Raw genomic sequence first — 14,008 nt, 5'->3', positions numbered from 1 at the left:
CTATGATAAAGCTCCCAGGCATTTATTCACTATGTTAAAGCTCCCAGTAATTCATTCACTATGATAAAGCTCCTATGGGGCATTCATTCACTATGATAAAGCCCTAGCATTCATCTACTGGTGTTAAAGCTCCTGGTGGCATTCATTCATCATGATAAAGCTCTCTAGGCATTCATTCATCATGATAAAGCTCCAGGCATTCATTCACTATGTTGGGGCAAGCTCCCAGGCATTCATCTGGGTTTGCGATAAAGCTCCCAGGCATTTCATTTACTGGGTGATAAAGCTCCCAGGCATTCATTCACTATGATAAAGCTTCCAGGCATTCATTCACTATGTTAAGCTCCCAGGCATTCATTCACTATGATAAAGCTCCAAGGCATTCATTCACTAAGATAAAGCTCCCAGGCATCCATTCACTATGTTAAAGCTCCAGGCATTCATTCACTATGATAAAGCTCCCAGGCTCCTTTGCCACAGAGAGAGACAGGTCACAGCCATACTTGGTATAGTTGGTACCCTTACACACACAGAGAGAGACAGAGAGACAGAGACAGAGACAGAGACAGAGAGAGAGAGAGAGAGAGAGAGAGAGAGAGAGCCCAGAGTCCCCTCCTCTAAACTAACCCAGAGTCCCTCCTCCTAAGCTTCTTGAGTCCCTCCTCTAAACTAACCAAGAGTCCCTCCTCCTCCTAAGCTAACCCAGAGTCCCCTCCTCCTCCTCCTTCTTAGAATACCCTGCTCCTAAACTAACCCAGAGTCCCTCCTCCTCCTAGCTAACTTGGGAGTCCTCCTCTAAACCCAACCCAGGTCCCTCCTCCTCTAAACTAACCCATCCCTCTCCTAGCTCCCCTCCTCCCTAAACCCCAACCCAATCCTCCTCCTCCTCAACTAACCCAGGTCCCCTCCTCCTCCTAAACTAACCAGAATCCCCCGCTCTCCTAACCCCCCCCAAATCCCCTCCTAAACTAACCTTAGAGTCCCTCCTCCTAAACTAACCCAGGAGTCCCCTCCTCCTACTAACCCAGAGTCCCCTCCTCCTAACTAACTTAGAGTCCTGCTCCTAGAAACTATTAGAGTCCCTCCTCCTCTTAAACTAACCCAGAATCCCCTCCTCCTCTAAAGCAACCCAGAATCCCCCTCCTCCTCCTAAACTAACCCAGGTCCCCTCCTCCTACCCCCCCCCCGGTCCCCTCCTCCTAAGCTAACCCAGGTCCCCTCCTCCTCAACTAACCCAGTCCCCTCATAAACTCAACTTCCAGGTCCCTGCTCTAAACTTACCCAAATCCCCTGCTCCTAAGCTTACCCAGGGAATCCCCTGGTTGTGCCGTGCTAAACATGAACTGCAGCCTGGACAGAGTAACCCCGAGTTTCAGTTGATTTATTCACAGATAAACTGAAGAAATCTGGCTGTGACAGACAAGGACCCCATAGGGGATGGGTTCTATAGGGCCCTGTGGTCACAAAGTAGTGCACTATATTGGGGATGAGGGTTTCTATAGGGCCCTGGTCTAAAGTAGTGCACTATATGGGGGATGAGGGTTCTGCAGACCCCTGTCTAGTAGTGCACTATATAAGAGATTAGGGTTCTATAGGCCCTAATTCTGATAGTTCATTATAGAATAGGGTTCTGTAAGAGATCTGGTGCAAAGTAATTTACTATATAGGGAATAGGGTTCTATAGGGCCCTGGTCTAAAAATGAAGTGCACTATATAGGGGATAGGGTTCTATAACTGGTCTAAAGTAGTGCACTATATAGAGAGAATAGGGTTCTATAGGGCTCTGGTCTAAAGTAGTCTGCACTATATATAGGGAATAGGGTTCTATAGGGCCCTAATTCTAAAGTAGTGCACTATATAGAGTATGAGGTTCTATAGAACCCTGGTCACAAAGTAATTGCACTATATGGGGGGATAGGGTTCTATAAACCCTGGTCTAAAGTAGTGCACTATATATAGAGAATAGGGTTCTATAGGGCTCTGGTCACAAAAGTAATGCACTATATATAGGGAATAGGGTTCTATGGGGCCCTGGTCTAAAGTAGTGCATTATATATAGGGAATAGGGTTCTATAGGGCCCTGGTCACAAAGTAGTCTATATTGAGGATAGGGTTCTATAGAGACCCTGGTCACAAAGTAGTGCACTATGTAGGGAGGATAGGGTTCCTATAAACTGGTGTAAGTAGTGCACTATATTGAGAATAGGGTTCTATATGGGGCCTGGTCTAAGTAGTGCACTATATAGGGGATGAGGTTCTATAGGGCCCTGTCTAATTACTATATGGGAATGGTTTGACCTGGTCTAAGAAGTAGTGCACTACTTTGCTGGTTCAATGCTAACACATCTAGAAAGTGGAGGGAGCTAGAAGCAAGAGAACCAGAACCAGAACCAACACACACAGACAGACAGACAGACAGACAGACAGACAGACAGACAGACAGACAGACAGACAGACAGACAGACAGCAAACAGAGAGAGACAGAACCACGAACCAGAGAGAGGGGGGCAGAGAGAGACAGAGAGAGACACAGAGAGAAGCAGAGGGAGCAGAGATGGCTAACCAGACCTACTAACCTACTAACCTAACCAACCTACTAACTACCTGCTAGCCCCACCTAACCTAACCTACTAACCTAACCGGAACCTGCTAACCTACTCCACAACACCTCTTTAACCTGCTAACCCCTGCTAGCCTACCCCTGCTAACCTAACCTACTACCACCTACTAGCCTAACCTACTAACCTAGCACCTCTCCCTAACCTACTAGCCTCAACCCCTACCCAACCCACCAACCTACTAACCTAACCTACTAACAGACCTACTAACCCCTAACAGACCTACTAACCCTATAACCTAACCTGCCAACCTACTAACTTCAACACCTACTAACCCACACACAGACCTGCTACCTAACCTAACGCCTACTAACCTAACCTGCTAACCTACTACCCTACCTTAACCCTACTTCGAGGTCATGGAAAAGGGCTATTATCTCTATCTTCTTTCCCCGTCTCTGCCTCCATCACTCTCACCCTTCCCCACCTCTCCTGGGGTTTACAAATCTATATTTGCTTTAGGCCTCTCTTCTGAACTCCAAAGAGAGAGAGGAGAGGAGAGCAGGAGAGGAGAGCAGGGAGAGGGAGAGGAGGGAGAGGAGAGCAGGGAGAGGAGGAGGAGAGGAGAGGAGAGAGAGGGAGAGGAGAGAGAGGAGAGGAGAGGAGAGGAGAGGAGAGGAGAGGAGAGAGGGAGAGGGAGAGGAGGGGAGAGGAGAGGAGAGCAGGGGAGAGGAGAGGAGAGAGAGGAGAGGAGAGGAGAGAGGAGAGGAGAGGAGGAGAGGAGAGGAGAGGAGAGAGAGAGAGGAGGAGAGGAGAGGAGAGGAGAGGAACACTGTACTACTCTGGTCAGGGAAAACATGGGCGGAGAGAGGAGCAACAAAGTGGTCCTACACAAACCTAGGTAATCTCCGGAAGTGTGTGTATAAGTAGGTACACACGCACGCACCGCACAGCACGCACGCACGCACGCACGCACGCACTGCACGCACACACACACACACACACACACACGCACACACACACACACACACACACACACACACGCGCACACACACACACACACACACACACACACACACACACACACACACGGTAAGTGTGATTGCTCAGCTCCACTGCCGACTGGTAGAACCAGAAGCAGCAATAACAACTCAACAACCCCTCAGTTTAAGAGCCAGAGTCAAATGAAAACGGACCATAAGGACCTTTTCATGACTTCTGAAAGCAGCTCTGTGTGTGAGGGAGGCCGGCTGGGAGGTCAGGAGGCTGGGAGGCCAGAGAGGCCGGGGGACTGTGTGGAGGGAGGAGAGCAGAGAGGCTGGGAGGCCAGAGAGGCTGGGAGGTCAGAGAGGCTGGGGGCGGAGAGGCTGGGAGGCAAGAGAGGAGGCCAGAGAGAGGGAGGCGCCAGAGAGGCTGGGAGGCCAGAGAGGCTGGGAGGCCAGAGAGCTGTGTGAGGGAGGCGCTGGGAGGCCAGGGAGAGGCTGGGAGGTCAGAGAGGCTGTGTGAGGGAAGAGGCAGGGGAGAAGCTGGGAGGTTCGAGAGGGGCCAGAGAGGCTGTTGGGGCGGAGGGAGGCCAGAGAGGCTGGTGTGGGGGGGGGGGGCGGGAGGCCAGTAGAGGCTGTGTGAGGAGCACGGAGGCAGAGAGGCTGGGAGGCCAGAGAGGCTGGGAGGCCAGAGAGAATTGGGAGGGAGGAGCGGAGAGAGAGGCTGGGAGGCAGAGAGAGACTGTGTGAGGGAGGAGAGGCAGAGGCTGTGTGAGGGAGAGCAAGCTGGGTGTCTATATGAAGCCTGTAAACCACTGGTTCAGTCTAACATGAAGCCTGTGAAACGACTGGTTCAGTCTACATGAAGCCTGTGAACAGAACTGGTTCAGTCCGGCTACTGAAGCCTGTGAAACGACTGGTTCAGTCTACATGAAGCCTCGGTTCAGTCTATATGCGAAGCCTGTGAACGACTGGTTCAGTCTACATGGAAGCCTGTGAACGACTGGTTCAGTCTACATGAAGCCTGTGAATCGACTGGTTCAGTCTACATGGAGCCTCTGGTTCAGTCTATATGCGAAGCCTGTTCATCTAACTGAACGACTGGGTTCAGTCTTACTGAAGCCTGGTTCGGTCTATATGAAGCCTGTGAACGACTGGTTCAGTCTACAAGGCGAAGCCTGTGAACGACTGGTTCAGTCTACATGAAGCCTTAACACTGGTTCAGTCTACTATGAAGCCTGTAAACCGACTGGTTCAGTCTACATGAAGCCTGTGAACGACTGGTTCAGTCTACATGAAGCCTGTGAACGACCTGGTTCAGTCTACATGAAGCCTGTTCTTTTCGATCTTGAATCGACTGGTTCAGTCTACAGAAGCCGGGTTCAGTCTATATGAAGCCTGTGAACCACTGGTTCAGTCTATGAAGCCTGTGAACGACTGGTTCAGTCTACATCGAAGCCTATGAACGACTGGTTCAGTCTGGCACTGAAGCCTGTGAACGAACTGGTTCAGTCTACATGAAGCCTGTGAACGACTGGTTCAGTCTACGATGAAGCCTGTGAACGACTGGTTCAGTCTACATGAAGCCTGTGAACGACTGGTTCAGTCTATATGAAGGGACAAAATGGTTTGTGTTGACTGCAACAGAGACAGTAACAGTCGTGGACTCAGCCGTCCACAGCGTTCTGCGGGGACAGACGACTCATGAGGAGAGGAGCCAGGGATGGTCAATTAATGACAGTGGATTGATCCTTTAGTCCCTCCTGAGCTACGGAGAGTCCTCAAGGAGTTTCTAACTCTATTCCCCTGTCAGGAGACCCTCTCAACGCAGATGCAGTGACAGGCCTGAGGAAGAGGAATTATATTGTTCCTCCCTGCTACCGTGGTGACCATCACCGCCCTGACTCTAATTTAACACCGTTCATTACTACCACAGGAAGTACAGTCACAGGAAGTACAGTTCAAGTTAAACAGAGGAGGAAACTAATGGTCCCTTTTTTTTATGTACGAGAGAGAGAGAACAGAGACAGACAGAGAGACAGAGACAGAGAGAGAGAGACAGAGACAGAGAGACAGAGACAGAGAGAGAGAGAGAGAGAGAGAGGGAGACAGAGAGAGAGAGAGAGAGAGAGATAGAGAGACACAGAGAGAGAGAGAGAGAGAGAGAGACAGAGAGAGAGAGAGAGAGAGAGAGAGAGAGACAGAGAGAGAGAGAGAGACAGAGAGAGAGACAGAGAGAGAGATAGAGAGAGAGAGAGACAGAGAGACAGAGAGAGAGACAGGAGAGAGAGAGAGACAGAGAGAGACAGAGAGAGAGACAGAGAGAGAGAGAGAGAGAGAGACAGAGAGAGAGAGAGAGAGAGAGAGAGACAGAGAGAGAGAGAGAGAGACAGAGGGGAGAAAGAAATTGAGACTCCCACATCCGCAATCAACAAATAAAACTGACTAGAAAACGTTACTCAGAGCTTTCTTTACACATAAAGGCTTTTACAAAACCCCAAATATCAAAGGACTTGATTGTCAATGTAACTGTTATCTTATGGATAACAATAACCTGATTTAGAAGGGCCCTTTCTATTGGTGGACTAAAGTTGAACGGACCAATCCTTACCAACCTCTAAAACAGTTCACTGGTGCTTCAAAACCTGTTACATCCTCCTAACCTCACTAGTCTGACTCACCACCAATCTCCCTCTCTGTCCTCTGTCCCTCTCTCTGTCCTCTCTTTCTTTCCCTCTGTCCCTCCTGTCCCCCTCTGTCCCACTCTCCCTTTGTCCCTCTCTCTCCTCTGACTCTCACCCCTGTCCCTCTCCTGTCTCCCAGATCATTTCCCATACTCCACTGAGTCTGAACCTGACATCCACTTTGATGTCATTTCCCAGTCAAATGACAAAAATTCCACCATATTTTCTGTTAAGCGCTTTGGTCTTCATCTAACCTGTCTCTCCTACTACAGAATCAGGTCTCCCCCTGAGAGACAGCTGGTCTTCGTTCCTGTCTCTCCCTACTAGCAGAATCAGTCTCCCCCTGAGAGACAGCTGGTCTTCATTAACCTGTCTCTCCCTACTACAGAATCAGTCTCCTCCTGAGAGACAGCTGGTCTTCATTAACCTGTCTCTCCTACTACAGAATCAGTCTCCCCCTGAGGGCTGGGTCTTCATTAACCTGTCTCTCCCTACTACAGAATCGTCTCCCCTGAGAGACAGCTGGTCTTCATTACACCTGCTTCTCTCCCTACTACAGAATCAGTCTCCTCCTGAGAGACAGCTGGTCTTCGTTAAACCTGTCTCTCCTACTACAGAATCAGTCTCCCCCTGAGGGGCTGGTCTTAATTAACCTGTCTCTCCTACTACAGAATCAGTTCCTCCCCTGAGACAGCTGGTCTTCATTAACCCCGTCTCTCCTCCTCAGAATCAGTCTCCCCCTGAGAGACAGCTGGTCTTCATTAACCTGTCTCTCCTACTACAGAATCAGTCTCCTCCTGAGAGACACTGGTCTTCATTAACCTGTCTCTCCTACTACAGAATCAGTCTCCTCCTGAGAGACAGCTGGAATCTTCATTAACCTGTCTCTCCTACTACAGAATCAGTCTCCTCCTGAGAGACAGCTGGTCTTCATTAACCTGTCTCTCCTACTACAGAATCAGTCTCCCCCTGAGGGGCTGGTCTTAATAACCTGTCTCCTACTACAGAATTAGTCTCCGCTGAGGGGCTGGTCTTCATTAACCTGTCTCTCCTACTACAGAATCAGTCTCCTCCTGAGACACAGCTGGTCTTCATTAACCTGTCTCTCCTACTACAGAATCAGTCTCCCCCTGAGAGACAGCTGGTCTTCATTAACCCGTCTCTCCTCCTACAGAATCAGTCTCCTCCTGAGACAGCTGGAACTTCATAACCCCGTCTCTCCTCCCCTACAGAATCAGTCTCCTCCTGAGAGACAGGCTGGTCTTCATTAACCTGTCTCTCCTACTACAGAATCAGTCTCCCCCTGAGAGACAGCTGGTCTTCATTAACCCGTCTCTCCTCCTACAGAATCAAATCTCCTCCTGATCTCCAGATAGAAAGTCCTCCACGTCTCCAGGACAATACCCAGGCTGCCCAGGACAATGCCCAGGCCGGGCGCCTGCTGAGTGGGTCACTGGAAGTACTCTATTCCTCTCCGGGGTTTGTCCTGTGGGACCATGGCAACTATGCTTATCCCGGGATCCCGCTGGGCTGCAACGACATGAACACTGACAGGGAGCCGCTTTACAAATCGGGGGTGGGGAGAGGTGGGGAGGACGACGAGACATGGGTATACAGGGAACAGAGACAGGAGAATAGACTGGACCAATTACCTTAAAAGGAGGTGACTGACTATGTTCTCTGTCTGTCCTCTCTCTCTGTCTCTCTCTCTCTCTGTCCACCATTTCTTTGGTAGAACAAACAGCTGTAAGGTTCCGGACACCCGACCTGTCCTCATGACTCCCGACCTAGGTGTCTCCCAGTCCCAGATGGTCTCCACGTCCCAGATCAGTCTCCACGTCGTGATGGCGTCTCCACGTCCCAGACAGTAACAGACCTGTGCGTCTCCACGTCCCAGATGCGTCTCCACGTCCCAGATGGCGTCTTCCCCAGACAAAACCAGACCCATGCGTCTCCCCGTCCCAGATGGCTTCTCCACGTCCCAGATACGTCTCCTCGCGTCCCAGACAGTAACAGACCTGACGTCTCCAGTCCCAGATGCGGCGTCTCCACTGTCCCCCGAACCAGTAACTGACCTGGCGTTCTCCACGTCTCAGATGGCGTCTCCACGACCCGTGACAGTAAACACCTGGGCGTCTCCACGTCCCAGATGACGTCTCCCGTCCCAGACATGCGTCTCCACGTCCCAGATGGCAAGTCTCCCGTCCTGTAAGTAACAGACCTGGCGTCTCCACGTCCCAGATGGCGTCTCCAACGTCCCAAGACAGTAACCTGACCCATGCGTCTCCCCTGTCTCAGATAGGCGTCTCCACGTCCCAGACAAAACAGACCTGGCGTCTCAACGTCCCAGATACGTCTCCACTGGAGTCCCAGATAGCGTCTCCACGTCCCAGGATGATGCTCTCCACGTCCCAGACAGTAACAGACCTGGCGTCTCCACGTCCCAGATCGTCTCCACGTCCCAGACAGTAACTGACCTGGCGTCTCCACGTCTCAGATGGTGTCTCCAGTCCCAGACAGTAACTGACCTTACGTCTCGTCTCAGATGCTCTCCAGTCCCAGACGTCTCCACGTCCCAGATGGCGTCTCCACGTCCCAGACAGACGCTTTGAGCTGGCGTCTGAACCAGACCTTAGTCACTGAATCAGACTAGTCACTGAACCCGAACTAGCCACTGAACCAGACTGTACTGAGCCAGACTAGCCACTGAGCCACTGAACCAGACTAGTCACTGAACCAGACTAGTCACTGATCCCGGACCACTGATCACATCAACCAACACTAGTCACTGAACCAGACTAGTCACTGAACCAGACTAGCCACTGAACCAGACTAGTCACTGAACCAGACTAGTCACTGAACCAGACTAGCCACTGAACCAGACTAGTCACTGAACCAGACTAGTCACTGAACCAGACTAGTCACTGAGCCAGACTAGTCACTGAACCAGACTAGTCACTGAACCAGACTAGTCACTGAACCAGACTAGCCACTGAGCCACTGAACCAGACTAGTCACTGAACCAGACTAGTCACTGAACCAGTCTAGCCACTGATCCAGTCTAGCCACTGAGCCACTGAACCAGTGCAAATCTAGCCGAGCCACTGAACCAGTCTAGTCACTGACGTCACTGAACCAGACTAGTCACTGAACCAGACTAGTCATTGAACCAGACTAGCCACTGAACCAGACTAGCCACTGAACCAGTCTAGTCACTGAGCCACTGAACCAGTTCTAGTCACTGAGCCACTGAACCAGTCGTCGACTGAGTCACTGAACCAGACTAGTCACGAACCAGACTAGCCACTGAACCAGACTAGCCACTGAACCAGTCTAGTCACTGAGCCACTGAACCAGTCTAGTCACTGAGCCACTGAACCAGTCTAGTCACTGAGTCACTGAACCAGACTAGTCACTGAACCAGACTAGCCACTGAACCAGTTCAGTCACTGAGCCACCGGAACCAGTCCTAGTCACTGAGCCACTGAACCAGTCTAGTCACTGAGCACTGAACCAGTCTCTAGTCACCGAGTCACCGAACCAGACTAGTCACTGAACCAGACAGCCACTGAACCAGACTAGCCACTGAACCAGTCTAGTCACTGAGCCACTCAACCAAGTCTAGTCACTGAGTCACTTAGAACCAGACTAGTCACTGAACCAGACCCGCCACACTGAACCAGACTAGCCACTGAACCAGTCTAGTCACCGAGCCACTGAACCAGTCTAGTCACTGAGCCACTGAACCAGTCTAGTCACTGAGCCACTGAACCAGTCTAGTCACTGAGTCACTTGGGAACCAGACTAGTCACGAAGTCAGACTAGCCAACTGAACCAGTCTAGTCACTGAGCCACTGAACCAGTCTAGTCACTGAGCCACTGAACCAGTCTAGTCACTGAGCCACTGAACCAGTCTAGTCACTGAGTCACTGAACCAGACTAGTCACTGAACCAGACTAGCCACTGAACCAAGACAGCCACTGAACCAGTCTAGTCACTGAGCCAACTGAACCAGTCTAGTCATTTGAGCCACTGAACCAGTCTAGTCACTGAGCCTAATCTCCAGATCAGAGTGAGAGGAGGGGGAGGGGGAGGACAGACCAGGCTCTGTTTGCTGTGGGCCCCAGGCAGACAAAAGTGCCTAAATTCTGCACCTCCCACCCCCGTCTCCCTGTCTTCCCCTATCCCTCCTCCACCCCGTCTCCCCGTCTCCCCCCATCCCTCCCTCCACTCACCTTGGAAGGCTGCTACGTTCCTGGAGATGAGGAACTTGAGGCTGGCGGAGGAGGTCTGGAGGAGGTTCTGAACATCCCGTTGGGCCGCCACCTGGTACCTGTCCTCCATCTTCTTAGTACAGCATGTCGGGTTCCTGGACGGCACACCTGAGGTCCGAACCTGGAGGGGAATAAATTACTGTTACTCCGTTGTTATGCCACATTACATGAACAGGTCTTCCATTGGGAAGTCATAGAGAGAGAGAGGGTTCTGGAACATTAGGGTCTTCCATTGTGATCATAGAGAGAGAGAGGGTTCTGGAACATTAGGTCTTCCATTGTGATCATAGAGAGAGAGAGAGAGAGGGATTCTGGAACATTAGGTCTTCCATTGTGATCATAGAGAGAGAGAGAGAGAGGGTTCTGGAACATTAGGTCTTCCATTGTGATCATAGAGAGAGAGGGGTTCCTGGAACATTGGGTCTTCACATTGTGATCATAGAGAGGGGGTTCTGGAACATTAGGTCTTCCATTGTGATCATAGAGAGAGAGGGGGTTCCCTGGAACATTAGGTCTTCCATTGTGATCATAGAGAGAGAGGGGGTTCTGGAACATCAGGTCTTCCATTGTGATCATAGAGAGAGAGGTTCTGGAACATTAGGTCTTCCATTGTGATCATAGAGAGAGAGAGAGGGTTCTGGAACATTAGGTCTTCCATTGTGATCATAGAGAGAGAGAGAGAGAGGGTTCTGGAACATTAGGTCTTCCATTGTGATCATAGAGAGAGAGAGAGGGTTCTGGGAACATTAGGTCTTCCATTGTGATCATAGAGAGAGAGGGTTCTGGGAACATTAGGTCTTCCATTGTGATCATAGAGAGAGAGAGGGTTCTGGAACATTAGGTCTTCCATTGTGATCATAGAGAGAGAGGGTTCTGGAACATTAGGTCTTCCATTGTGATCATAGAGAGAGAGGGTTCTGGAACATTAGGTCTTCCATTGTGATCTTAGAGAGAGGGTTCTGGAACATTAGCCATACTCATCCACTCAGAATGGATGATAAACAAAGCGCCATTGCTCAGCCAGATAGTACTATGCTTTAAGATGACGAGAGATGCCGTTTTCATCATCAGGTGGATTCACCGCTGACATACGCAGGGAGAGGAGCTAGAGATGAACGACATTCACAAATGAGTCATTCACTAATGATTTTCCCCTAACCCAGTGGGACGATTACTGCCAGTAAAACCTGCCAGATAGGTGACTGCCACGGGGTAGTAAAACCTGCCAGATAGGTGACTGCGACATGGCAGCGTAAAACCTGCCAGATAGGTGACTGCCACGTGGCAGTAAAACCTGCCAGATAGGTGACCGCCACGCGGGCAGTAAAACCCGCCAGATAGGTGACTGCGACATGGCAGTAAAACCCGCCAGATAGGTGACCGCCACGATGGCGGTAAAACCCGCCAGATAGGTGACTGCCACGTGGCGGTAAAACCTGCCAGATAGGTGACTGCCACGTGGCGGTAAAACCTGCCAGATAGGTGACTGCCACGTGGCAGTAAAACCGCCAGATAGGTGACTGCAACATGGCAGTAAAACCTGCCAGATAGGTGACTGCTACGCGGCAGTAAAACCTGCCAGATAGGTGACCGCCACGTGGCATAAAACCTGCCAGATAGGTGACTTCCACGTGGCAGTAAAACCTGCCAGATAGGTGACTGCAACATGGCAGTAAAACCTGCCAGATAGGTGACTGCCACGTGGCGGTAAAACCTGCCAGAGAGGTGACTGCCACGTGGCGGTAAAACCTGCCAGACAGGTGACTGCCACGTGGCGGTAAAACCTGCCAGAGAGGTGACTGCCACGTGAGCGGTAAAACCTGCCAGATAGGTGACTGCCACGTGGCGGTAAAACCTGCCAGAGAGGTGAGCACACGTGGCGGTAAAACCTGCCAGAGAGGTGACTGCCACGTGGCGGTAAAACCTGCAGATAGGTGACTGCCACGGCGGTAAAACCTGCCAGATAGGTGACTCCCACGTGGCAATAAACCTGCCAGATAGGTGACTGCCACGTGGCGGTAAAACCTGCCAGATAGGTGACTGTCACGTGGCGGTAAAAACCTGCCAGAGAGGTGACTGCCACGTGGCGGGTAAAACCTGCCAGAGAGGTGACTGCCACGTGGCGGTAAAACCTGCCAGAGAGGTGACTGCCACGTGGCGAAAACCTGCCAGAGAGGTGACTGCCACGTGGCGGTAAAACCTGCCAGAGAGGTGACTGCTACGTGGCGGTAAAACCTGCCAGATAGGTGACTGCCCGTGGCGGTAAAACCTGCCAGATAGGTGACTGCCACGTGGCAATAAACCTGCCAGATAGGTGACTTCCACGTGGCGGTAAAACCGCAGATAGGTGACTGCCATCGTGGCGGTAAAACCCGCCAGATAGGTGACTGCCACGTGGTGGTAAAACCCGCCAGATAGGTGACTGCCACGTGGCGGTAAAACCCGCCAGATAGGTGACTGCCACGCACTAAAACTCTGCCAGATAGGTGACTGCCACGTGGCGGGTAAAACCTGCCAGATAGGTGACAAGCGGTAAAACCTGCCAGAGAGGTGACTGCCACGTGGCGGTAAAAACCCGCCAGATAGGTGACTGCCACGTGGCGGTAAAACCTGCCAGAGAGGTGACTGCCACGTGCGGCGGTAAAACCTGCCAGAGAGGTGACCTGCCACGTGGCGGTAAAACCGCCAGAGAGGTGACTGCCACGTGGCGGTAAAACTGCCAGATAGGTGACTGCCACGTGGAAGTAAAACCTGCCAGAGAGGTGACTGCCACGTGGCAGTAAAACCTGCCAGATAGGTGACTGCCACGTGGCAGTAAAACCTGCCAGATAGGTGACTGCCACGTGGAAGTAAAACCTGCCAGATAGGTGACTGCCACGTGGAAGTAAAACCTGCCAAGATAGGTGACTGCGAAGTAAAACCGCCAGATAGGTGACTGCTACGTGGCGGTAAAACCTGCCAGAGAGGTGACCGCCACGTGGCGGTAAAACCCGCCAGATAGGTGACTGCCACGTGGCGGTAAAACCCGCCAGAGAGGTGACTGCCACGTGGCGGTAAAACCTGCCAGAGAGGTGACTGCACACGTGGTAAAACCCTGCCAGATAGGTGACTGCCACGTGGCGGTAAAACCTGCCAGATAGGTGACTCCACGTGGCAAGAAACCTGCCAGATAGGTGACTGCCACGTGGCGGTAAAACCTGCCAGATAGGTGACTGTCACGTGGCGGTAAAACCCCCAGAGAGGTGACTGCCACGTGGCGGTAAAACCTGCCAGAGAGGTGACTGCCACGTGGCGGTGAAACCCCAGAGAGGTGACTGCCACGTGGCGGTAAAACCTGCCAGAGAGGTGACTGCACGTGGCGGTAAAACCTGCCAGAGGTGACTGCCACGTGGCGGTAAAAACCTGCCAGATAGGTGACTGCCCGTGGCGGTAAAAACCTGCCAGATAGGTGACTGCCACGTGGCAATAAACCTGCCAGATAGGTGACTGCCACGTGGCGGTAAAACCTG

The 14,008-nt window shown here is 51.7% G+C and overlaps 1 pseudogene; it reads right to left on the bottom strand.

Annotated features, from left to right (window-relative positions):
* Window positions 1-11,745, bottom strand: part of LOC123728080 (glypican-5-like) — a 274,957-nt pseudogene extending 263,212 nt beyond the window's left edge.
* Between the last annotated feature and the right edge of the window lie 2,263 nt (window positions 11,746-14,008).

Source organism: Salmo salar, chromosome ssa17 (assembly GCF_905237065.1).
Source record: "Salmo salar chromosome ssa17, Ssal_v3.1, whole genome shotgun sequence".
NCBI lineage: Eukaryota > Metazoa > Chordata > Actinopteri > Salmoniformes > Salmonidae > Salmo > Salmo salar.
Note: the sequence above shows the minus strand (reverse complement) of the source record. Positions and strands in the feature narration are given on the sequence as shown.